Source organism: Amblyomma maculatum, chromosome 5 (assembly GCF_055883805.1).
Source record: "Amblyomma maculatum isolate TAMU_Amacu chromosome 5, ASM5588380v1, whole genome shotgun sequence".
Classification (NCBI taxonomy): Eukaryota; Metazoa; Arthropoda; class Arachnida; order Ixodida; family Ixodidae; genus Amblyomma; species Amblyomma maculatum.
In genome coordinates, this window is record NC_139348.1 from 66,393,361 (window position 1) to 66,421,018 (window position 27,658).

The 27,658-nt window shown below is 46.4% G+C and overlaps 1 pseudogene; it reads right to left on the bottom strand.

Moving 5' to 3' along the window:
* The window catches only part of LOC146188437 (uncharacterized), a 34,606-nt pseudogene extending 24,284 nt beyond the window's left edge, over positions 1–10,322 (bottom strand).
* Positions 10,323–27,658: the final 17,336 nt, after the last annotated feature.

Genomic DNA, 27,658 nt, shown 5'->3' on the forward strand with positions numbered 1-27,658 from the left:
TGCATAGCAGGTGTGTTTGCCACGAGATGTGTTTGCAGGCATTTGCGCAAACTGTCTTAACTGCGCGATGCGTCGCATTCAATCAATACCAAGATGCTACGTGCCCGGATTTGTACATTTATTTCGGACTGCTTCTCTTCTGAGCGCCGGAACCCATACTTGCTCAGTTTTTGTATTTTGTTAAAAGTGTATACAGGGCGTCTTGTTGTCAAAGTTCACATGTACAAACGATATTTTTATAATAATCAGTGTGGCCTGTGCACGCGATTTTAACAGTGGGGAAGACATAATATGCGTGATGTCGCTTTATGAATAATCTATAGTTAAGTCATAATGAACCTACACTTTTTAATGGGCAATATTTAGAAATTGAAAGTCCTGAACAGTGCAAGTAAGCTCCGTTTTAAACGTTTCTTATTCAGCGCACCGCTTGCTCCCCCCCACCCTCCTAGCGCACGTCTTGGGCGAGGGCGTTGTCAGGAAGCGGCAACAATAACAGAGAGGGAGAGCGCAAAGAGGGGACCGCCGGCAACTGCGCTTCGAGGGAGACAAAAATAACAAAACAGGCGAAGAGCGCACAAGCCCTGTGTGCACGGCGTTCGTGTCACTGCAAATTAAACAACGCGCACGAGGGACTCGTTGCACAAAACATTGACGGCTGGTGTGAGGCAACCATATTGTCCGAGATATATCACTCTCGAAGCGCTCGATCCCGGCGCGCACTTTCTGGCGAAATGGAACATCACGTCAGGTCTGCCTGTTCGGCAATTATGGCTTTTTGTGCGCCAGGTACTGTAGGCATGAAGTGCACGTTATAGCCATCGTAATAATGTTGAAACCGAAGTAGCGATGTACGTATTCTAGTTCTAAGAAATCATCTGGCAGTAGAGGACAGCAACTTAATCGGATGTGCATTGTTCTTTAATGAACAATATGTATAAATAGACGATTGAATATACAGTAATGGAGTGTTGGGTTAGAACTCTTTACAGTCGGGACCGCAATAAATATTACTCACACTGCTCTTAGCTTTAGGCTGTAGCATTGATCACCCTATCTAAAGACCTGACTGGCAGTGAGAGGTTGCTTACAGCTATCAATGAACAGGTAGGCCATCATGCTAATATTGCCGGTATATTAGCTACTTTTGGACATCTTTTTCTTGCAAGAAAAATCTAGTTTTGTGCCCTATTCCTAGGGTCGCTGCATCTCGTGCAACACCAATTGTTCAGTCGTTTTCAATCAAGCTTCAAAAAGAGGAAATGCGCATCCACTTTGCGGCAGAGATCTAGTAAATCCAGTGTGTACGACAGATATGATTCGGTCGAAATTTGTGCTCGCGATGCCAGGTCCTTTTTAGAGCCGAGCTTACGTCCGATCGGCATGCCAAAGAGATCCCGAAGCCTCTCTTTGCACATTTCCCAGGATGTCAGATCTTCGTGCGTCTCAAAAAGGACGCGCGCCGTACCAGCCAGGTAGAGAATGACGTCCGAAAGCATCAATGTTCCGTCCATCGGTACTGCTTACTGATCGCTCGTACATAGCAGGCCAGGTTTCGATGTCGACGTCATCGGTGCCGCAAAAAGTGCCCGGATCACGAGGCGGCACCACGACGACAGTGGGCGCTTGTTGTGCATTGGACTGTATAGTTTTCGGAGATCCAGACTGTGGTATTGGTGTCACCCCGTACCTCCATCGAGATGTTACGAGGCACACTCCGTCGTAGCCGCAACAGTTCCCCGTCAGGGACACACTCGCAAGACAACCCGAGCCTGGCTGCAGCGTCGTCGTAGTGGACTAGTCAGCACTTTGTCGTCGTTTCCGTGACTGCATACCGTAAATATATATATATATATATATATATATATATATATATATATATATATATATATATATATATATAGAGAGAGAGAGAGAGAGAGAGAGAGAGAGCAAACAGGATTCTCTGCGCTTGGCTGAAAACAGGTTCGAAGCAGAGAAAGTGAATGCAGTGACGTTTCGGCCGCGTGACCCGCCTTCGTCGGAGGAATCGTGTACACGTTTTCGATTTTTATTCCAATGAAGGCCCGTCTCATGAGGCCTCATTATTAAAAAAATTCTTAAAAAATCCCTTACCCTGGTCGAAATGACGAAATCAATCCATCGTTACGTTTTTAAATTCAGCAGGCATCATAAACAGCTCGTGAGACGACAGCTGCACACTTCGAGTCACCATTACCGTTAGGCGTTCTTCATTGGAGCACCAGGGTCTATATAGATATCTATGTTTCCGCATGCCTGAGATTTCTTGTGCCTGATGAGGACAAAAAGATCAGTGTAATTGATATCAATAGCGCAGCAGCATTCTATTTTTCATTTGCATCAACACAAAAGGCGTCAGCGAGCCGTCCTCGTTGAAGTGCATATCGTGTGTGCATCTTCAATGGCGCAGAATGCACATCTGGCTGCCATAAACGTATTTCGCAAAACCTCTTAGGAATTGTTCTTTGCGTGCAACTACGGGTGGGATAGAGGCACGAAACATTATTCGGTGGCTGGTGCATCAGAATATAAGAGCAGCCAAACTGGAAGAGAATCGACAATCCGTTTTGGCAACAGTCCTGGTTGCATCATCCTGAGATACGCTGAAAAAGATGGAAATTCGAAATGCATTGATAAAGAAGCATCAGCATTAGGCAGGCAGAAAAAGCACTCTCAGCTGACGTCTTGTTGACTCTACGTGGAAAGTTTCAACGTGTGATCAATGCTTGCAGAATAAAAAAGGTATTCCATTACACTGATTGCTTCGCCCAGACCATAGGCAATTATATCGAAACATCTGTTCATAGGCGGCAGCTTCACGAGATGTGTATGGGCGTGGCGTGCCTGGCACTCCAGGTCGAAAATTATAATATGAGGCGGAGACGCGAGTCCCCCACACTCTCATGCCCTCCAAATGCTCAGATGCGCGAGGCCAACGCGCACAATATTTAGGGGAGCCGCATATTGCGATACCATAAAACGAATCTTCACACAAGAAAGGCAGTTACAGCCTTCAGTTTTTTGTCTGGTGTGAAAAAGCATAGGATTGGTATAGATGTTAGTTCGCAGCTTGGAGTCGTCTATCCACGTCAGATATTTTAAGGGAAAAATACTCACCCGTTTCATCTCAGCCGTGCACGGCTCGATGTTTCAAGGTGATGCTTCAAACAGTCAGAATAACGAACATTTTCATTGTCGTAAAAACAGTGCTCTTGTTTTCTTTGTTTTCTCCAAGCGATGCCGATAGCCTAGCGATGCTACAAAGCATCATGGCTGCGTCAAACGGTGACTTATTTCGCCCAATAGTAGTCTACTCTCCACTTGATCAATAACCGCAAGAGTAAACGAATTTCCCATTGCTGTGAAATTTATCAGCCTCGATGCCTTAAGAACCGATTGCGAGTTTTTTCGGCTGTCTTTACTGAGTGCAAGAAATCTAAACGCAGAAATGAATACGTACCGAGAGAAAAGGTTGTATTCGTACCGTTCTTCTTAAATATAAGCATGGCAGATAAGAAATGGATCGAGAAAATAACCGGTGAACGCATTTTCCGCATTTACACGGCTTCTGAGTCACAGCACGAAGACATTTTGCATGCATTTCCGTATGCACTTTGCGACGTTGTAAGCGTGAGCTCTACGAATATAAATGCCCCAGAAGACCAGTTTCGCAACTGCGGAAATCGAGAGATAGTTACCGTTTCGAAGCTTTTTGGTCACCATCTTGCATCGGAGCGAAAGTTCATTCGAGGGTACAAGTACCAGGTATCTGTGAACCCGAGCCCAATGCCAGGTTATACCTGCGGAGACTTCAAAAAAACGACGGACGCATTAGCGCTACTTGACGCCTATTGAGCATTGAACAACACATTTGAGTTCAGTGCGTTCAACGAACTCTACGGCATTGCAGGTATCCTCACCAGGTCATTGGACATTATTATTATGCCGATTCCTATCACCTTGCTAAAAAGTGGAGACATTTTTGAATACGCCCAATTTTCTCCACTTTCGACTTTGTTTCTTTACAAACCGAAGAACGACTATTGAGACAATATTCTTGGACTCCTGGCAATCGCTCGTCCGGTTTTTGCCATCTTTGTTGGGTTCTGCTATTATGGTGGCGCTTTTCTTGCGTATTCGACGCAATTATGTCTTTAAGAGAACTAGAAACGCACCGCAGCCTGGGATTTTATATCTGGTATGCACGTTCCTGGGGAGAAGCCCTGCCATCTCATCGCGGGATGCATCCGCCTACCGTAGCCTCTCCACAGCTTTCTGGTGCCTATCTATGATGTATCTGGGTTGCTTCGTGCAGACAAGCATCACCGCAATTCGATCTGTTCCATCCACGTCCGGTCAAATAAAGACCTTTAAGGACCTTGTACCCTACATGGAGAGTTGCGTCAAGGCTACCTGTATTTCTAAGGATATGTCATTCGTTATGATTGCTCAAGAGTCAAATGGGGAGCTGTTAAACTACTTTCACTCGATTGAAGAGACTAGAAACAGTTGTCCTTCATTAAGTGTTATGACAGACGACCAATCAGGGTGTTACGAGAAAGCGCGTACAGGAACACACATGCTCTTCTCATCAGCTTGTACCGATGACGAGGTGGTCGTCGCAATGGAGTTGGGACTCGTGCCCAGCGATAATCTCTGCAGTATCGCTCAAGTGGCCGCCATTCATAAATTACATCCGCACAGGTGAGTACGCATAACTTATACTATACTTTAAGTACCCGCTCAGGTCTGCTGTTAATTTAGGAGTGGAATTAATCATGACGACAGTACGTGTCGGCAGTCAGAGGAATCCGACGCTTAAGGGTTGAGAAAACCAGGTGTGTAAAAAGATTTAGAATAATTTATAGCCGATTTGCATACCTTATCTAATGCGAAGTAAATGTGAACCTCTTTTATACCTTTCTAAGAATTTAGTTTTTTATGCTTCCTTTTGCATTGATAGAAATGTTCGCATTCATATAATTCAACTCTTGGCAAACTGTTCATTAAAATTATATTACATTACTTTGCAAGAAACCAAGGCCCAGTATCTGTCATAAGTATTTTGGACGCCTAAACAAAGCCATCATGAAAAGAAGAGGGTAGGAGTGAAAGCAGAAAGAAAGAGGTGCCGACATGTAGGGTTTGAAAATAATTTCGACAACCTGGCTATTTTTACCGCGCATTTACATAGCGCAGTATTTTTCATGCACTCACCTAAGTTAAGTTAAATTGGTTCACAGGAATGGAAAGGCGCAGTAACTGTCACACTTGCTCCGTGGACACCCGAACCGCGCCGTAAGGGAAGGGAGGAAGGTGGGAATGAAAGTGGAAAGAGAGAAAGAGGAGCCGTAGTGGAGGGCTACGGAGTAATTTCGACCACCTGGGGATCTTTAACGTGCGCTGACATCGCACAGCACCTTAAAGATCCCCAGGTGGTCGAAATTACTCCGTAGCCCTCCACTACGGCTCCTCTTTCTCTCTTTGGAGATTTGGAGGTACAGCGTCGCTTCTGTTGAGTAGCGTTCCTTGACACGCGTTCATATGCAGTGATAATAATTGGTTCACAGGAAGGGAAAGGCGTACTATCTGTCACGCTTGTATCTGTGGACACCTGAACCTTGTCGTAAGGGAAGGAAGGAAGGTGAAAATTAAAGTGGAGTGACTGAGTGAAAAAACTTTATTGAGGTCTTTTGGTTAGTCTCGGAGAGTCTTCCTGCAGCCGCTTCTTCGCCACCGTTGGAGACTCCTTAGCACGGGTGGTTCCCTCATTCCAGGGCTCCACTGGTCCTGGCTACCTCGCATGCGTGCTGCACCAATGCCCTTTGGGCGGTGAGCTCGCAGCTGGTTAGCAGGCCCTCCCATTGCTCCGCACTCGGGTTAGTTTGTTTGTGGAAAGTGTAGTTGTGTTTACATTCCCATGTGACGTGGTATAGTGTCGGACTGTCTCCGCACCAGGGGCAGCTATCTCTATACTGTGTGGGAAACATTTTGTTTAGAATGTATAAGTTGTGGAAGGTGCCAGTCTGCAGTCTTCTCCAGCTGGTTGCTTCTTCTTGTGTGAGTCGCTTGTGGGGCGGAGGGTATTTTAACCTGGTGCCTCTGTAGTGATTTAAAATATCTGCGTACGTCGGGTCCACCATCACGGGGTCCACGAGGTCTTCTGTCAGCAAGGCTCGGTGCGTGATTTCGCGAACCAGGCTGTTTGCCCTCATGTTGCCCTCTATGTTGGTGTGCGCCGGTGCCCAGAAAACTACTTGTGTTGCTTTATAGCCCGAGGCTCCTGCGCCTAGGAGAATGCGTACGGCCTCCCTGCAGATTATTCCTTGTTGGAACCTTCTGCAGGCTGTCTTGGAGTCTGTTATTATAACCTGTGATTCGTTTCTTCGATAGCCCTCGGCCGCTGCGAGTGCCACAGCGATCTCCTCTCCGTCTACTACCGATCTTCCTCTCGCGGATGCGCAGCTGATCGTGTTGCCTGAGCAGTCAACCACCGCTGCTGCTATCCTCGTGTTGGTGCTGTATCTGTCTCTCGGGTATAGATAGCCCTGCGTCTGTATATACTGTATATGCCTTTTTAGCTAGGTGGTTCTCCACGTATTCTGCTCTTGCCTGTCTTCTGGTCGCGTGTAGGTTGGGGTCCATATTTCGTGGTATCGGGCGAATTCTGAGGGTTCGCCGGATTTCGTCTGGAATGTTTTCGTTTGGGTCTGGCGTGTTTTCCGCCTGGTAGCCTAGTCTTCTCAGTAGTCTTCTGCCTGTTTCCGTGAGTTCTAGCCTTTCTAGCTGTGCTTCCAGTTGGGCCGTCGCCAGCTCCTCAAAGGTGTTGTGAACTCCCAGTTCTAGTAGCTTGTTGTTTGGGGTGTTTCTTGGTAGGTTTAGGGCCGTTTTGTAGGCTTTCCTTATCAGAGCTTCGGCCCGTTCTTTTTCTTTCTTGATTGCCGGGTGGTAGGGAAGGGAGTATGTCACCCTGCTGACTACCAGGCTTCTGACTAGTTTAAGGGTGTCGTCTTCCTTCATGCCATGCCTTCTATTGGAGACTCTTTTAATCATTCTGCTGACTTGTTCGGTTGTTTTTTGCAGTAGGCTGATCGTGTGGCTGCACTTTCCGCTACTCTGCAGCCACATGCCTAATATCCTTATGACGTTTTTTTCTGGTATGTTTTGGCCTTGGAGCTTGATTTCCAGGTTCGCCTTCGTAGGTTTCTTCGCCACCCTGAGTAGCTCGGACTTGTCTGTTGAACACGCTAGGCCTCTTGCCCTTACGTATTCATCTACGCATGTTGCGGCTCTCTGTAGGCTTTCCTGCTTCTCTTCTAGCGTGCCCCGGTTGGTCCAAACCGTGATGTCGTCCGCATACATGGCATGCTGTATGTCTTCGATTTCTTCCAGTCTTTTGGCCAAGCCAATCATGGCTAGGTTAAAGAGCACGGGCGAGATCACCGACCCCTGTGGGGTTCCCTTGTGGGGGGTGCTGAAAGGCTGACTTCTCACATCCCCAAGCCCTATGGTGGCTGTTCTGCCTGCTAGAAAGGCTCTTACATAGTTGTGAGTTCTTTCCCCGCAGTTTATATTTTGGAGTCCCTCCATTATGGCCGGGTGGCTGACGTTGTCAAAGGCCCCTTTGATGTCTAGGGCCATGACCACGTTTTCCCCTGTTTTTGGGATGTTGGTTAGGATGTCCTCCTTGAGTTGTAGGAGAACGTCCTGCGTAGATAGCTTAGACCTGAATCCAAACATGCTGTGTGGATATATTTGCTCTCGTTCCATCCACCGCTGGATTCTTTTCGTAATTATTCTTTCATACAGCTTTCTCAAGCATGAGGTAAGGGAGATTGGCCGCAGATTCTCGATTTGCAATTTTTTGCCCGGTTTGGGAATCATTACCACCTCTGCATGTTTCCATTCGGCCGGGATTGTGTCCTCGGCCCAGAATTGGCTGAGGTAGTTTGTCAGCTGGTTTACTGCCCCCTCGCTGAGGTTGCGTATGAGGGAGTTTCGTATCTTATCTCCCCCGGCTGCCATGTCTTTAGTGAGGGCCCCCATCGCCTCGTGCACTTCTGCCAGCGTGATCGGCCTGTCCATCTCAGGATTCTCTTTGCCCTGATAACTTCCTTTGTATTCTTCTGGGCTTTCTTTCCCGTAACATTTGGCCTTTAGGTCCTCAATCATTTGGTCCTCGGTTCCTTCGTACTGGTGGATTAGTCTTTGTATTGTCTTGTTGCTTTCGGTCCTCGTTTTTCCCGGATCCATCATGGCTTTCAGGATACGCCATGTCTTAGCCGTGCTCAGTGTGCCGTTTAGCGAGTTGCTGAATTCCTGGCAGTTTTGCCTTGCTAGTTGTGTGGCGTATTCTTCTGCCTTGGCTGTGATTTCTGCAATCTTTTTCTTCAGCTTTCTGTTTAGCTTTTGTTTCCGCCATCGCTTGGTGAGACTGCGCCTTGCCTCCCATAGCCTAAGCAGGCGCTTGTCCACCTCTGGTGCTCGCTCGGTTCTGTATACTTCCTTCGTATACATTTCCTGTATTTGTTTGAGCTGCTGGCACCATTCTTGGATGCTCGTAATCTGTCCTGTTAGGTCCCTGCTCCCTTGTCTGAATGCGTCCCAGTCTGTGAGGCGGGCTTTCCCAAGCTTCCGTCTGGTGGACTCTGCCGTCATTGTGAGCTGGACTATGTAGTGGTCGCTTCCTAGATTCTCTAGGGTGTTTTCCCACTCTGTTTGATTTGTACCCTTTATGAAAGTGAGGTCTGGACTTGTGTCTGCACTTACGCTGTTGCCCGTTCTTGTGGGTTGGTCTTCGTCCGTTACTAGTTCGAAGCCCTGGCCTGCCGCAGTGTCCCAGATGCTTCGGCCTTTTCGGTCAGACGTTGGGTATCCCCAGTTTGGACTTTTGGCATTGAAGTCTCCCGCTATCACAAGGGCGTTTGTTTTGGCAAATTTGTTTACTTCGGTAAACAACCTTCCAAAATCGCCGTCCTTTTGTCTCGGGGGGCTGTATAGGTTTACTATGAAGGTGCTTTTTGCCCCAAATTTCTTCTTTGGAATTATTTCGGTGATTACCTGTTCTATATTCGTTCCCTCGATCTCTTTGTGTGCTATGGTGGCTATTTTGCTGCTGATGAGGGTTGCGGCTCTTTTCCCGCCTTCCTGGCAAGTGTATCCCTTTAATGTGGGTGTGCTGTTAGTTTCTTGGAGCAGGATTATGTCTGGCTGTTTCCCCCTGGAGTTTATGTACTGCTGCAGGAGGCCCTGTTTTTTCCTGTACCCCCTGCAGTTCCACTGCCAAATATTTAGTTGCTGTTGTCTTGCCATGATGGGTTTCCATTGTTGTTTGCCCCTTGGTTTTCTGTTGCGCCAAAGCGTCTTTCGCTAAATAGTCTGTCTCTAGCCTCGTGGATAGGTCTGTTGTTTTGATTCTTGACGTAGCTGCGGAAGCTCTGGTCTTGCATAGCTAGTCTCTGCTGGAATTCCTGCATTTGTTTCTGTACTGCCATCATAAAGCTTTTCATTTCGTCCCATTTTTGGTCCTCCGTTTGCTTCTGCTTCTCCTCGACCGGTTGTGGAGGAGGGGGAGAGGCTGGTCTAATATTGCTTGCCTCGTTTCTGCCCTGTTGCTGCCATTGTAGTTCTTTGATGAGTTCGTCTAGTTTCAGTTTAATCTGTTTAGTTTCCTCTCGACTTTTCTTTAGCTCCTCCCTCAGAGCCTTATTTTCTTCTTCTAGCTTTTTCTCCCTGCTTAAGGGTGTATTTATATCCGTGTATGTGTTTGAGTGCGGATTAAACGATTTAGGAGGACCCGCTTCCCAGCTTACCTTGACTCCGCTACTCTTCTTCTGCTGCTGTTTCGGCCCGGGGCCCCCGAGCTTCTCCAGTGGCGGGTAGGACTCGTCTCGCCATCCGTCCCGGCTCTTGCTACTCTCCCGGCTCGGGCTTCTCGAATTGTTCCGTGGTTGGGTGGCCTCTTCCTCCCCAAACCATCTTGGTCGTCGGTTTCTTCTGCCGCTCCTACTTCTTCCCCGTCCTAGCGACTGCTGTTGCTGCTGTTGCTGGCTTCTGAATGCGGGTCGCCCTCTCAGCTCCGCCGCTGGCTTCAGTCTTTGCTTGCATTCCTTGGTGCCTGTTTGGTGGTCTCCGCCGCAAATCAGGCATTTCGGGGTGCATCGGTGTTCTTGGGTTGGGTTCTGCTCTCCGCATAGCTTGCAGGCCTTACTGTCCGGGGTCGGGCAGACGTCGGATCTATGGCCTTGCTTGCAGCATATGTGGCAGAACTGGCGGGTGGGAAAGTATGGGTGGCACCACATCTCCCCTCCGTAGTATAAGACTTGTCTGGGTTTAATGTGGCCGTCGAAGGTGATTACCGCCGTGCTTGTCTTGCCTAGCATGCGAGCGCTGTGAATCTTGACTCCCTGGGTACGTACCCTTAAATTGGCTTTCAGCTCTTCGGGCGTTGTTCCGGGCTCGATGCCGTGGATCACCCCTCGTATTGTGTCTCCGGCGCCGCCACGTGTGCGTTAACCTCGTAGGATTTCCCGCCGAAAATGAGATTGGATATGCGCCTCACGTGCTGGGCCGCCTCTTCGTTGTCGCTGCTCACGATGATTATATTGGAGCCGTTGCGTAGTCTGATAATTAGGTCTTCCCTCTTGCACCTCGAACCGGTCGCCGCGACTACCGCCCGAGCCACTTGGTGGGTCTGTAGGTTTCTAGCAATGAGGCCTTTAGGTCTCAAAATAATCTTCAAATCATATTTGGGTAGAGGAGGAAGTCGTTTCCTCACCTCTTCTCTGCGTTTCTCGCCGTTGGTGGTTTCCATGCCGGCCTCGCCGCTCGCCGGGCTCCTCGATCCCGCTAGGCCTAACACCGTGCCGGCCGGTCCGCCGCTATCGTTGCCGTCACTATTCTGTCCTTTCTTCTCTCGCTGGCGCCTCGCTTGCCTCCTCGACATTGCGAGCTTCCAGTTTTGGTTGTCTTCCTCCTCCGATAGACTTGGGTTGAGTGAGGGGCTGCTTCTCGGGGCTTCGCTGCCGAGCACGCCGTCGGTTAGGCCTAACCCCGTTAGGCCTGCGCCTTCGGTCTCGGCCGCCTCGTGGTAGTCCATTTCCTGCGCCTCTGCCAGGCCCCTGGGTGGTCCCTCCATCATTTTCTTCGGTTCAGGGTGTTCGCGTGTCCGGGGAAGGTCTTTTCGGGTCTCCGGCGCCCTTGCCGCCGCGGCTGGGCCGCCCGCAGTCCCCGGTGCTCGTTAAGCTTAATCTAGGCTTAGCTCTCAGCGGCCCCGTGGGAGAACCAAAAGGCCGATAAATCCAAAAATGGTGGACCCACCGGCTAGAATTTGGTGTCCTTGTGTTCCGCTTCGGTTCCTCTTCCTTCTCGCACGAAAATTTCGGCGGTCCAGTCGAAATTTTGGGCTTGGCACTTCAAAATTTGCGGAGCGCATGTGAGACGCGTCCGCACTCCTTGACTGCCTTCAGCGCCCCCCCCCCTCCTTAAAGTGGAATAAGAGAAAGAGGAGCCGTACTGGAGGGCTACGTAATAATTTCGACAACCTGGGGATCTTTAACGCGGACTGACATCGCACAGCACACGGACGCCTCTTCGTTTCGCCTCCATCGAAACGCAGCCGCCGACGACGGGTTCGAATTCGGGTATTCCGGACAGTCGTCGGGCGTCTTACCACTGCACCACTCAAGCGGGCCGTGGCTGGGGTGGCAGGTCAACGCCGCTTGCGTCGGGGGCTAGCCAGCCGCCGTATATTTATCTTTGTAGGCCGCCATTGCACCCGCCACCGCTTAGGTAGCGGACAACGGCTGTTGCTGCGTCGCGCGTCTTTTCTCCCTCTTCTTTTTCTTTCTTCTCTACTTTCTCGTCTGTCTGCAGGAGGCAGCGGAGGTGGCTCAGCTACAGAGCCAGTAGCAGGCCCGTGCACTTTCTTTTCCTTCTTCCTACAGACACAACAACAACAACAACAACAGTGATCATAGAGGTTTTGGATGAGCGATATGTCGCCGCTTTTATCGCGTGGTATTCTCATAGCCACAAGCAAGAAACGCATGAAGCGGACATGAGACGCGCGAGATTTCCAGGGAGAGAGAGACAGAGAGAAAACTTTTAATGAGCATATAATCAGTAAATATTCGCAGGAGCTGGGTGGTCGGTGCCCCTAGTCCAGGGCTCCGCTGGTAGCAGCTGACTTGCGGACTAGCTGTATAATCCAGGCTTGCTGGTCCAGGTTGTCGGTGGTCAGGGCCGCCTACCACTGCTCGTGTGTCGGGCATGGCACTATTAACGTTAAGTCAGGTTTGTCCTGGCATTCCCAAGAGAATTTCCAGGGACTTTCAAAGGTGTCACCGCTCTCTCCCCACGACGTCATCGCTCTGCCGCCCCTTCCCTTTTGCGGGGTAAGAACTCGCTCGGCCTCTGGACCAGATAAGATATCAAATGGCATGCTTAGAAATCTAGATGAAGGCTCGGTGGAAGCAATCACACGATACATAAACAAAGTATGGAAAGAAAGTAAATTACCGGAAGAAGAGAAAAAGGCAGAAGTGATTCTCATTCCTAAGCCGGGGAAAGAACCAAAGTTAAAAAACCTAAGACCAATCTCTCTGACATCGTGTGTGGGGAAGCTCATGGAACACGTAGTGCAAGCGAGATTAACAAAATACATGGAGGATGAAAACCTATGGCCGCATGAGATGGTAGGCTTCAGACCTAAGCTCAGCACGCAGGACATAATGCTCAGACTAAGACATGATATCATAGACAAGAAAGGGCTAGACACTAAGACGATCCTACGCCTAGACCTCACGAAGGCCTTCGATAATATCAGACATGACGCGGTACTAAAAGGTCTTGAGGAAGTAAACGTAGGCAAAAGAACATACAAATAAATTAAGAACTTTCTTCAGGGCAGAAGGGCGGTGATTAAATTTCAGGACGCAGTCTCCCAGCATAAGGCTAGGAAGATAAGGAACCCCTGAAGGTGCCGTGTTATCTCCATTTCTATTCAAGATAGGAATGAGAGGCCTCCCAGCTAAGCTCAATGAGATCTCTGGAATAAAGTTCAGCATGTATGCTGGCGATATTAACATCTGGATGAACAATGGAAGTGATGCAGAAATTGAGTGGAGCCTGCAGAGAGCTGCAGACGCCGTGGTGAAGTATGCAGCCGACAGAGAACTAGCATGCTCACCGCAGAAGTCGGAGCTCTTTCGGTACAACACCAACAGCAGAGACAAAAAGCCAATAAACATCAAAGTGATAGTAGAGGGTCTAGAGGTGCCGAAGGTCGAGGAGATGATGGTCCTGGGTATGGTTATCAATCATAAAGGCAACAATACCAATACCATAAAGAAATTATCAACATATGCGGATCAAGTGCAAGGCATATTCAGAAGGATAACAGTAAAAGGGAGAGGCCTAAAAGAGAGAAGCCTCCTAAGAATATCACAGGCGTACATAACAAACAGAGTCTGCTATGCAACGCCGTACTTAAATATGAACAAAGAGAACATAGATAAACTAGGCAGGACACTGAGGAAATGTGCCAAGAGGGCTCTGGGACTTCCCATATCCACATCAACGGAACGTCTTGAGAAAATGGGTATCCACAACAGATCGGTCGAGCTAGCTGAGGGAGTTAGAATAGCTCAGCTGGAGCGACTTAGCCAATCTGAAACAAGAAGAAAAATACTAGAATGGATAGACATCCAACCGGGACACACTGCTCATAAGACAGTGGATATTCCGGAAGAGAAGAGCCAGGATACGCGTCCCGCCTATGCCAAAAAATATGCACCCCAAATATAACAAAGAGAGGCGCGGGCATAGAGCCAGAGCCTACGAGAAAAGAATGGGAGAACAACCAGCAGAACAAGTGGCCTACGTAGATGCTGCATGTGGACGGCAAAGAGCAGCCGTATACGCAGTAGTCGATGGAACCGGAGCACCTGTAGTATCGGCTTCAAGCCGCACGAGAGACGCCAACGTGGCGGAGGAATTGGCAGTAGCGCTCGCTTGTGTCGGTACCAAGGCTAAATTAATACTATGCGATAGCAAAAATGCGGTCAGAAATTTTGGGAAGGGAAGAATATCAGAAGAAGCTAAACGAGTCCTCGAATCGAGGCCGCTTGAGCGGAAAGTGAAATTATATGGATACCAGCACATGAATCCATCGCAGGGAATGAGGCTGCTCACGAGTTGGCCCGAGCTCTCTATCGCCGGGCGGCTGCCGAGCAGCCCTCTTGCATGGATATAAAAGATAGCTTAATCTCGTATAAAGAGGTTACAGAGCACTATAAACTAAGCAGAAGGGTCAATCCGCCGCCAGACCGTTCCCTCGGAAACGGGGAGGCAATTGCATGGAGGAGACTACAAGGGGGCAATCATATTAGTCCCTTTGGGGTATATGCAACAATTTCAAAAAATGAAAAGGATCTACATTGCATAGCACGTGGAAGATGGGGCACTCTAGATCATATTAATGGGAATGTAACAACAGCCCAGTAGCTAAAGAAAATATAGATAGAGACGCCTGGGAGACCCCGCTCAGCAGCAGCAAGCCATCCGCCTGGCGGCTGAGGCCGTGAAGCAACAATGCATATTCACCAGATCTTAGTTCTCGAGGCTCCTGAGTAAGGCTCCATCAGGCCTGCGTGCCGGGAAGTCCGAAACGGAGCTTCTTCTGGGTGGAAATAAAGGTTTTCAACAACAACCTTCCCTTTAAGTCATAATGTTGCTAAAATGCGCCATGACGTTAGCGGCGGTGGGCTCCATGGACACTGCGCTGGTATGGCGCGTCACCATGAACGAACAGAATGTTTTACCTAATTTTCGGCATTCTGCCTTAACTATCATTTTCATTCATTCATGGTAAACCCCGCCAGGTGGCGCAGTGGTTAGGGCGCACGACTACTGTTCCCAAGGAAGCGGGATAATATCCCGGCCTCGGCGGCCGCGTTGCTCTGCTCTGTCAGTGCACGCTAAAGAACCCCAGGTGGTCGAAATTTTACGCGTCCTCTATTACGGTGTCACTCATAACCTGAGTTGCTTTGGGACGTTAAACCCCACAATTTCCAAACCACCTCATTCATGTTAATACTTTTTATCTAATTAAACCCTTTATTCTTCTTGCTTTGGCTTCTTCTAGCCCAACATTGATGACTTTCGCTCTAGACTGACGTCACTACAGCTTTTCCACGCAACTACGCCATGTCGGGATCCGTGGATATTTGACATTTAATTGGCCATTTGCCTGTAATTGACAACTGTTCATTGTACCTAAACTGATATTGGTATTTGGCAGAGTTGCTTCAGCCTATACCTCCATGCAGGCATTTTTTACTTAGCTCTCGCCAGGACGATGCAAACATGACCAATTTTGCGTCCATTTTCTGATAAAATGAAATCGCAAACACAGACAAAAAAGGCTATTGCCTTAATAACGGAATCACAGTAAGGAATGGCGTTAGGCAGGGAGACAGCATGTGTGCCGCACTATTATTGTCTGCAGTGAAATAATTCAGACAACTAAATCGGGAACAGGTAAAAGTAAGACTTAATGCAGAATGCCGCAGTGACTCGCTATTCGCAGGCTCCATCGCATGGCTAGTAACGAATGATGAGAATTGCATGAAATCTAATAACTCATAGAGTCAATCCTGTAAGGTGCCCCTGAAATAATTCTGTAAAATCAAATTTTCAACATCACCATATGTAATTAGGCAGATCACCACCGTGGTTACGAGAAAATATTGACGACTGCAAAGCTCGGCACCAAGCTATCCACCTCCGGCGAAGGGCTTTTCAGAGACCAACAAACGAGTCGTGCGACAGCTGCAGACCAACACTTTCTGGCGTCCGGCCCAGACTGCTCGCTACGATTCAAATGTGAAACCTGAATGCCCGCACCGTGCAGAGATCGAGTCGTTGCACTTCATCCCACATGGTGTGGATATGTCAACATAGTCCCCACTTAGCTCCCACATCGCACCTCCACTGAAGAGGCTACGAAACATCGCGACGCCTTCCTCCTTGGGTTCTTGTCACTCGGGGCCCAAAAAATCCTTGCCCGCCATGATTCCGGGACGGCTCCGGGGACATGATCAGTAAGATCATGACCAGCTCTGAGTGTGGCCTCTTGCCCTTTGTACAGGTTCCAAGGAGACATATGAAAAGAATTGGAACTCCCATCTCTCGGAGAGCTTGCCACAATGTGCTGTGATCTACGCAGCCAAACGCTTTCAGAAGGTGATGGGTTTCTGTAACTCTTGCTTTTTCCGTGATCCAGCGAAGGTTGGCAGTCTGGTCTCTAGTTCCTCTGCCCTTGCGAAACCAAGCTTCTACGTGCGGAAGCTCCCGATCCACAAACTGCTGCAGCCAAACATAGAGGATTTTGACATCACCTTGCTAGCATGCGAAATAAGCGCGATTGTGCGGTAGTTGGAACAATCTTTGACACTGCCATTCTTTGGAATGGGGATGTTAAGTTACCTTCTCCAATTCTGTGGCCACTGCAGGGTTATTCAAATCTTCTGACATAATATATGTAGAATGTTAACAGCGTCATGGTTGAGGTTTTGAAGCAACTCAACTAGAATGCCATCAATTCCGCTAGCTTTGTTCTTAGCAAGGCTGGCTAAGGCCCATTCAACTTCACTCTTCAGGATTCCCGGCTCGAGATCAGTAATCACCACCGTCTTATTTTGGGTTTGCACATCTGGATCCTTCTTGTACAGTTTTTCTGTGTATTCCTGCCACATCTTCTTTATCTCTGAGGCTTCAGTGAAGTCCTTGCCTCATTTGTCCTTTATCACGCCCAGCTTAGCACAGAAGCTTTCTTTGATATCTTTGATTGTCTTATACAGAGCTCTTGTGTTCCTTAATAGGCTGTTGTCTTCAACTGTTTAACACTGTATGTTCTGGAAGGCATTCTCATCTCTCCTTGCTATTTTCTGAAAATCCGCAATGAGAACCTTGTATCTTTCTCTTTCCCCCATAACTTTTGCAATCCTTCTTTCCTCAGCTATTTGCAAAGCCTCTTCAGATAACCAGTTTGCTTTCTTGAATTTCGGTTGCTTTGGAACTACTTTAGTAGCAACGTCTTGTAATATATCACGAACATCAGTCCACGTCTCTCCAGGCTGTCTGTCCTCTTGATCTAATTCTTGAAATCGATTCCTCACTTCCACGGCAGATTCTGATGGAATTTGATGCAGATCATACCTGAAAGGCCTAGTTTTCTTCGTTTTCCTCAGTTGAAGCTTAAATTTGGGAACAAGAAGCTGATGATCGGTGCCACAATCGGCCCCAGGCCTTGTTTTTACTGCTTGTATAGCGCTTCTCCATCTCTGCCGGCAAAGAATATAATCGATCTGATTCCTGTACAGACCATCCTGTGAAGTCCATTGTACAGACGCCTCTTTTGCTGTTGAAAATGAGCATTCCCTATGGTCAGGTTGTTTTCTTGACAAAGCTCTAGTAGCCTTTGCTCGGCTTCATCTGGCTCACCAAGACCGAACTTGCCTGCAATTCCGGATATTTTTCACTCCCCACCTTAGCATTCCAGTCTCATGAGAAAAAGGACGTCTGATGATGGAGCGCGGTCTACAAGGCATTGCAGGTCCGCATAAAATCTCTCATTGTCAGCTTCTTCAGCAGTAGTGGTTGGCGCGTAGACTTGGATAACTGTTATGTTGAAAGGGTGAGCTTGGGTCCGAAGTGAAATCATTCGGTCGTTTTTGGAGTTGTAGCCTAGCACCGCTTAGCCCATTCTTCTGTTTACTATGAGAGCAATCCCATTCCTTCTTTTGGATTCGTGCCCACAATAAGAGACATAATGGTCGCCGGACTTAAATTCTCTCATTCCGGTCCACTTGAGCTCGCTGATACCTAAGATCTCAATGTTCAATCTGTCCATTTCTCGCTTGACGACATCCAGTTTACCTTGCGTCATAGATCTTACATTCCATGTTGCTATGTGATATATCTCCTTGCAACATCGGACTTTCCGGTCACTTCCCGACACATCCACAACTGAGCGTCCTTTTGGCTTTAACATACACTTTAACATACAAAGGTAACATACACTCAGTTTAAAAGGCGATCCTTGCTGAAAGATGACTGTGAACGCAACCTAAAGGTAACATACACTCACTGCAGGCAGGAAATGATTATGGTGAAGGTAATTGCTTAGTATAAACTCTGTCATACCGATTGTTTCTGAAAGGTGTCTCTGAACTAAAACTAAAGGTAACATACACTTACTGAAGGCAGGAAATAAATACGGTGAAGGTCATTATTTAGTGGACCCATGGTCATACCGTCACTTCGTGGCTCTGTTCACGGCTGGTTTTTCTGCTATTGAGAACAAAAAGCATCAAATAATGGAACCCAAAGGGGAACACACCTCAGGAAAGTTGTTGGTAAAATATTTCAACGTTGTGAAATAAAAAGATACAAATATTGCAATACAGGATTCGAACAGATGTTTCAGTGGCATCAGTGCTGAGATGAGTAGTGTTAATCCAATGCGCCACAGTTATAGTTTTTGCTTAATTACTGTCAACAGTGATATTTACAGTGGGGCAGTCAAAGTATATTGCAACAAAATGCTCTAGCAAAAGTAAGGGTTCACAAAGTTTCCAGCAAAAGTAAGGGTTCACAATGTTTCAAAAACGCTTTAGGTTGGCCAGTTGACTCAAAACTAGCATGCATTCAGGTTTCTCGGTGTACTGCTTGATTTGTCATAAGCCGAACCCCATAGACCATATTTTTATTGACTACTTGGATGCAGTCTTTCTGAGGGATATATTGCAGAGTACTTTGAGAAAGGACTTGCCAATTACACCCTGCGGTACACGTTTCCTGCCGGTCCATAATCAAGGGGGTGTGCCATATGACTTATTCATGTTGCTTTGCCTCCACACTGCATGGAAAACGAGAATGGCTGCTCGCTCCGCGAGGGATTATTTCATTGAGATTAACAACCTGGCCGCCATCTTTAATGCGCCGCAGAAACGACGGAAAGAGTAGCCTTTAAAAGCGCTCTTGTTGGTTTTGACAATATTTCCACTATTTGTCGCCAGGTGACGCTGCTCATAGGAATCACGTAGTGTTCCTGTATATGCTCCCTAGGGAGCAGAGTTGCGCGACTGACATCCCTGCGCCGCTCTTGGCGATGACGTCGAACGTTCCATTCGAAGGAGGAGTCAACTTGCCGATAGCCACAGGAGGAGCCAACTTTACTGGTGAAACATTTTCTCGCCGCTTGCAGTGCCGTCAGCTGTCAACGCGTCGGTTTCTACAGTGTGTTCCCACCTTTTTTGTGCGCTCTTATGGCATGGCTGTGCAGTGCAGAACGTTCTCTCCAAATATGACGGGGTGCAGTGCGCCGAACTGCACAAACCGCACCGAAAGCGGCAAAGTGTTTTATTCAGTGTCCTGTGGAAGGTTAGTCCTACGTCGGCGACTGCAGTGGCTTTTAAGTATGGGCCGCGTGAAACAGCCCCGAAAGGAGCTCGAATATGCGAGGTAAGTTGTTTTTATTTCATCTGAATGCATTCTTTGCGCTTATTTTCTGTAAAATGGCTTTGTTTATTAACTTTTGGGCGGTCCCTAGACACGTATAATTTGCTTGCGCATCTGCTGACTTCATCGCTCGAATTCTTCGCGGTGCACTTGAGAACTGCTCTTTTTCTGAGTGTAAGACACCAGCTCTTCCAGTATAATATGTTGGCGGTATATAATGCTACATCTCCTGCTTTTACTGACTGTCACCTCATCGTTTCGTGAACCACATTATTACTTCCCGTGCAATATTTTACTGGCCTTCCTTATATTTCCCCCCATTTTCCACTAATGTAAGTCTGATTTCACTCTAGCATCGCCGTTTAGTGAAGAGGGTCACGAACGACAGTGAAGTGCAGAATTTAAGGCGAAGCTAATGTACGTCTTAAAGTATAACTAAACAACGCAATTCATAACTTGCACGAAAACTATCTGTGGTGCTGGCTTTTTCTCTGGCTGACTGTGGTTTTCACAGGTATAAACGCCATCCTTTTCCGTAATTTTAATGTCTCGATTTTTTTACTTGTGGCTCAGTTGCGTGTCGTTGTTGCCGTTCATGCGCCACTGTGTACTACAGTTAATGTCACCGCGAAGCTGCGGTTAAAATTTTGATCGTAAATTCACCAGCGGGAACGCTGGAAATTGCGCGGATTGTGGTAATGCATGATTAGTGCTATTTATTGCCTACTTCCATTGCGGAGGTGATAAAATATTGTCATGAATTCATGAATGCATTGTCGCATCTCTCATAACCTGAGTCCCTTTGGGACTTAAACCCCACAAACGAACCATGATTGCACTGTGGATCACCTGTTGCACATGGACCTTTTTTAAATACAAATCCAGTCAACAGTGTTAGTACTTGTTTTCTTCTGCACATAATCCTATGCAGAATAATTTCACAGCAGACTAGTTTGAGTGGTCCTACTTCAAAGGAAGGAAACTACTCAAGCCAGATGTGTCTACCATCTTTTCTGGTGAGTGAACCATTTGGAATTTCCAAACTTGCATTGCTCTTAACTCTCCATTCATTGGAATACCAATAGTGTACTCTTGCTCATGCAGACATGCCTTTACAGGCACTGGAATACAGCATGGCTGATGAGCCATCCCCACCGACGTTAGGTTAATACATTCAGCTCGATCACGCAATAGCTGTGTCGTGCGTGAAAATTGTGACGTGCACATTCTTCATTCTGCCTTTTTCACCTAAACAGCCGTATCAATGTGCTGCGCCTGTGACTTCCCAAAACATGCATTCAGTATCGGAATATCAGATCTCTTAGTGTCCAGTGCACAATATGAATGCTGAACATTAGGATTTTCTTTGTATAAGACTAAATCTGTAGGCTTGAAACTAACTCTTCATTCATTGCAATGTCAACAACGTACTCTTTTTCATGCAGACATGCCTTTGCAGGCACTGGAATACAACATGGCTCATGAGCCGTCCCCGGCAACGTTAGGTTTATACATTCAGCTCGATCACGCAATAGCTGTGTCGTGCATGAAAATTGTGAGGTGCACATTTTTCATTCTGCCTTTTTCACCTGAACAGCCGTATCAATGTGCTGCGCCTGTGACTGCTCAGAACATGCATTCATTATCAGCATACGAGATCTTTAGTGTCAAGTGAACGATATAAATACTGAACATTAGGACTTTCCTTGTATAATACTAATTCTGTAGGCTTAGAACTGACTCTTCATTCATTGCAATGTCAACAATGTACTCTTTTTCATGCAGACATGCCTTTGCAGGCACTGGAATACAGCATGGCTGATGAGCCGTCCCCACCGACGTTAGGTTAATACATTCAGCTCGATGACGCAATAGCTGTGTCGTGAATGAAAATTGTTAGGTGCACATTTTTCATTCTCCCTTTTTCACCTGAACAGCCGTATCAATGTGCTGCGCCTGTGACTGCCCAGAACATGCATTCAGTATCAGCATATGAGAACTTTTAGTGTCCAGTGCACAATATGAATACTGAACATTAGGATTTTCTTTGTGTACTACTAATTCTGTAGGCTTAGAACTAACTCTTCATTCATTGCAATGTCAACAATGTACTCTTTTTTATGCAGACATGCCTTTGCAGGCACTGGATTACGGCATGGCTGGTGAGCCGTCCCCACCAACGTTAGGTTTACACATTCAGCTCGATCACGCAATAGCTGTGTCGTGCATGAAAATTGTGAGGTGCACATTTTTCATTCTGCCTTTTTCACCTGAACAGCCGTATCAGTATGCTGTGCCTGTGACTGCCCAGAACATGCATTCAGTATCAGCATATGAGAACTTTTAGTGTCTAGTGCACAATATGAATACTGAACATTAGGATTTTCTTTGTATAATACTAATTCTGTAGGCTTAGAACTAACTCTTCATTCATTGCAATGTCAACAATGTACTCTTTTTCATGCAGACATGCCTGTGCAGGCACTGTAATACAGCATGGCTGATGAGCCGTCCCCACCGACGTTAGGTTAATACATTCAGCTCGATCACGCAATAGCTGTTTCGGGCGTGAAAATTGTGATGTGCACATTCTTTATTCTGCCTTTTTCACCTAAACAGCCGTATCAATGTGCTGCGCCTGTGACTTCCCAGAACATGCATTCAGTATCAGAATATGAGATCTTTTAATGTCCAGTGCACAATATGAATGCTGAACATTAGTATTTTCTTTCTATAATACTAAATCTGTAGGCTTGGAACTAACTCTTCATTCATTGCAATGTCAACAATGTACTCTTTTTCATGCAGACATGCCTTTGCAGGCACTGGAATACAGCATGGCTGATGAGCCGTCCCCACCAACGTTAGGTTTAAACATTCAGCTCGATCACGCAATAGCTGTGTCGTGCATGAAAATTGTGAGGTGCACATTCTTCATTTTACCTTTTTCACCTGAACAGCCGTATCACTATGCTGCACCTGTGACTGCCCAGAACATGCATTCAGTATCGGCATATGAGAACTTTTAGTGTCCAGTGCACAATATGAATACTGAACATTAGGATTTTCTTTGTATAATACTAATTCTGTAGGCTTAGAACTAACTCTTCATTCATTGCAATGACAACAATGTACTCTTTTTCATGCAGACATGCCTTTGCAGGCACTGGAATACAGCATGGCTGATGAGCCGTCCCCATCGACGTTAGGTTAATACATTCAGTTCGATCACGCAACAGCTGTGTCGTGAATGAAAATTGTTAGGTGCACATTTTTCATTCTGCCTTTTTCACCTGAACAGCCATATCAATGTGCTGCGCCTGTGACTGCCCAGAACATGCATTCAGTATCAGCATATGAGAACTTTTAGTTTCCAGTGCACAATATGAATACTGAACATTAGGATTTTCTTTGTATAATACTAATTCTGTAGGCTTAGAACTGACTCTTCATTCATTGCAATGTCAACAATGTACTCTTTTTCATGCAGACATGCCTTTGCAGGCACTGGAATACAGCATGGCTGATGAGCCGTCCCCACCGACGTTAGGTTAATACATTCAGCTCGATGACGCAATAGCTGTGTCGTGAATGAAAATTGTTAGGTGCACATTTTTCATTCTGCCTTTTTCACCTGAACAGCCGTATCAATGTGCTGCGCCTGTGACTGCCCAGAACATGCATTCAGTATCAGCATATGAGAACTTTTAGTGTCCAGTGCACAATATGAATACTGAACATTAGGATTTTCTTTGTGTAATACTAATTCTGTAGGCTTATAACTAACTCTTTATTCATTGCAATGTCAACAATGTACTCTTTTTTATGCAGACATGCCTTTGCAGGCACTTGAGTACAGCATGGCTGGTGAGCCGTCCCCACCAACGTTAGGTTTATACATTCAGCTCGATCACGCAATAGCTGTGTCGTGCATGAAAATTGTTAGGTGCACATTTTTCATTCTGCCTTTTTCACCTGAACAGTCGTATCAATGTGCTGCGCCTGCGACTGCCCAGAACATGCATTCAGTATCAGCATATGAGAACTTTTAGTGTCCAGTGCACAATATGAATACTGAACATTAGGATTTTCTTTGTATAATAGTAATTCTGTAGGCTTAGAACTAACTCTTCATTCATTGCAATGTCAACAATGTACTCTTTTTTATGCAGACATGCCTTTGCAGGCACTGGAATACATCATGGCTGATGAGCCTTCCCCACCGACGTTAGGTTAATACATTCAGCTCGATCACGCAATAGCTGTGTCATGAATGAAAATTGTTAGGTGCACATTTTTCATTCTGCCTTTTTCACCTGAACAACCATATCAGTATGCTGCGCCCGTGACTGCCCAGAACAAGCATTCAGTATCAGCATATGAGAACCTTTAGTGTCCAGTGCACAATATGAATGCTGAACAATAGGATTTTCTTTGTATAATACTAATTCTGTAGGCTTGGAACTAACTCTTCATTCATTGCAATGTCAACAATGTACTCTTTTTCATCCAGACATGCCTTTGCAGGCACTGGAATACAGCATGGCTGATGAGCCGTCCCCACCGGCGTTAGGTCAATACATTCAGCTCGATCACGCAATAGCTGTGTCGTGCATGAAAATTGCGAGGTGCACATTTTTCATTCCGCCTTTTCACTTGAACAGCCGTATTAGTGTGCTGCGCTTGCGACTGCTCAGAACATACATTCATTATCAGCATATGAGATCTTTAGTGTCAAGTGAACGATATAAATAGTGAACATTAGGACTTTCTTTGAATAATACTAATTCTTCAGGCTTGGACCTAAAACTCTTCATTCATTGCAATGTCGACAAAGTACTCTTGTTCATGCAGAAATGCCTTCGCAGGCACTAGAAGACAGCATGGCTGTTGAGCCGTCCCCACCGACGTTAGGTTGGGTAGCTGACCCTTATTGTGCCACAGATTCTCCTTCTGTCAATTAAACTATTGCACTTCTCGCACTGTGGTTAAGCATGCAGTGTGTCTTCAGGCTACATATTTTTATCTGTGTGCTGGAACCTCGAATGAAGACCAGGTGCTAGAGGTGGAGCGAGACATCAACCGAGACCTCCTCAAACAGCTCTCAGCTGAAGACATTTAACCATGTTGAATGTCATTCCTGGTTTCTCCTTTTCTTTTATAACAGTGCAGCGCCTACGATTTACTCTAGTATTGTACTCAAATGATATTTGTATCGCTGACATTGTGTCTACTTCCCCCTGACGCTGCAACCACCATTTGGCAGCTTTGTCTGAAGGTAAAAATAGATGCTCTATATTATTAATCAGCCACACACAAACTCCAATGCAGTGTCTCATGCTTACCTTTCAGAAATAACCTTTGTCTTTCTACACCATGCATTATCCCAAATAAAAAAAAGTATATGGAAAACTAGTGTATATCCCTTTATGGTGTTATGGCCTTTAATGACTACCAGTGTTTCTGCACAGGGCCTGCATGTCCCTCTGAGTGTTCAGCATAACAGTGAAGTGTACAGTGATTGTCAAGTACAATCTCTTTAGCCTCTCTACTTATTCTGCAGTAATGGTGTTATGCAGTGTACCTGTTACAGGAGCACTAGTCGGCTGTATACAATAAAGTTCTAAATACGAGCTGTTTGTAAAGTGTTTTTCTAATCCCTATCTCCTGCACAGATGTAGGTTGTCAGTCTATGTCTGCATGCTAACTAGATTTGCCTACTTTGGTTAACTGTTCTACTTATCAAAAAAACCTGAAGAACCCTCAGATAACGATGGTATTTAGGGGGGGACAGAAATTGAGATGAATATTAAAATACAGATTGGAATGTTACAATCGTAGCATTTTGCGCTACAGTGAATGCAGCCGTTAAAAAAAAACATATTCATATGTTAAAAACGGAACGATGCTTACAAAAAACATGCGACTGGATAAGGGCAGTTTGAACGATCTCAGCATGGAAAAGTTTCAGTGGACGGATGCAAGATATGGTGCTATAGGTAATATCAGTTCAGTTAAGTCGTTCAGTCCTGTCCGACTCTTTGTGACCCTATGGACCATGTCACGCCACGCTTTCCGGTCTCTCACTATCTTCCTAACATCACATAACTTCATCTGCAGTACCTCGAGGATGCCATCTAAGCATCGCGTTCGCTGCCTACCCCTTCTCCGGCGACCCTCAACATTTCCCAACATCAAATCTTTCTCCAGTGACTCCTCTCTTCTCGTCAGATGACCAAAGTAGCTGAGCTTTAACTTTAGAATTTGACACCCAAATGAGCAGTCGTCAGGGTTTATGGTCGACAATATTGACTGATTTGATCTGCTGGCAGTCCAAGGAACTCTCAAGAGTCTTCGCCAGCACCACAATTCAAACGCGTCAATTCTTCGGCGGTCAGCCTTTTTCACAGTCCAACTCTCGCATCCATACATCACAACTGGAAAGACCATTGTACGAGTTATACGGATCTTGAGAGGCAGACTAATGTCTCTGCTCTTTACTAGGTGGTCAAGGCTAACCATTGCTCTCTTTCCCAGAAGCAGGCGTCTCCTAATTTCATGGCTGCAGTCTCCTTCCGAGGTAATCTTGGGGCCCAAGAAGAGAAAATCTGTCACAGCTTCCACTTCTTGTCCCTTGATGCTCCAGGACTTGATCGGGCAAGACGCCATGATCTTTGTCTTTTTAATGTTGAGTTTAAGCCCAAACTTCTCACTCTCTTCTTATACGCGCATCAGAAGTCTCTTGAGTTCCGCTTCACTTTCTGCCATTAAAGTGGTATCATCCGCATAACTAAGGTTGTTGACACGTTTTCCAGCAATCATCACTCCAGCTGAAGACTCGTCCAGACCGGCCTTCCTCATGATGCACTCTGCATATAGGTTAAATAGGCAGGGTGACAGTATGCAGCCTTGCCTCACTCCTTTCTCAATCGGAAACCAATCAGTAAGACCATGCCCAGTTGGGACTGTGGCCTCTTGCCCTTCATACAGGTTCCTGAGGAGACAGATGAGGTGAATTGGAACTCCCATCTCTTGGAGAGCTTGCCACAATCTGCTGTGATCTACGCAGTCAAACGCTTTCGCATAATCAATAAAGCAGAAGTAGATGGGTTTCTGGAACTCTTTTGCTTTTTCCATGATCCAGCGAAGGTTGGCAACTTGGTCTCTAGTGTTTCTGCCCTTGCGAAACTCAGCTTGCACGTCCGGAAGCTCCCGATCCACATACTGCTGCAGCCTACCTTGGAGGATTTTCAACATCACCTTGCTAGCATGCGAAATAAGCGCGATCGTGCGGTGGTTGGAACAATCTTTGGCACTGCCTTTCTTTGGAATGGGGATGTAAACTGACCTCCTCCAATCCTGTGGCCACTGCAGGGTTGTCCAAATCTTTTGACATAATGTATGCAGTGTGTTAACAGCGTCGTGGTTGAGGTTTTGAAGCAACTCATCTGGAATGCCATCAATTCCGCTAGCTTTGTTCTTAGCAAGGCTGACTAAAGCCCAATCAACTTCACTCTTCAGGATGCCCGGCTCGAGATCAGTGATCACAACCGTCTTATGTTGCGTTTGCACATTCGGGTCCTTCTTGTACAGTTCTTCTGTGTATTCCTGCCACCTCTTCTTTATCTCTGCGGCTTCAGTGAGGTCTTTGCCTCGTTTGTCCTTTATCACGCCCAGCTTAGCACAGAAGCTTCCTTTGATATCTTTGATTGTCTTATACAGAGCTCTTCTGTTTCTTAATTGGCTGTTGTCCTCAACTGCTTGACACTGTATGTTCAGGAAGGCATTCTTATCTCTCCTTGCTATTTTCTAAAAATCCGCATTGAGAACCTTGTATCTTTCTCTTTCCCCCATACCTTTTGCCATCCTCCTTTCCTCAGCTATTTGCAAAGCCTCTTCAGATAACCAGTTTGCTTTCTTGCATTTCTTTTGCTTTGGAACTACCTTAGTAGCAACTTCTTGTATTATATCGCGAACATCAGTCCACATCTCTTCGGGCTCTTTGTCTTCTAGATCTAATTCTTGAAATCGATTCCTCACTTGCACAGCATATTCTAATGGAATTTGATCCAGATCATACCTGATTCATGCATATACCTGGATCGTATATGCA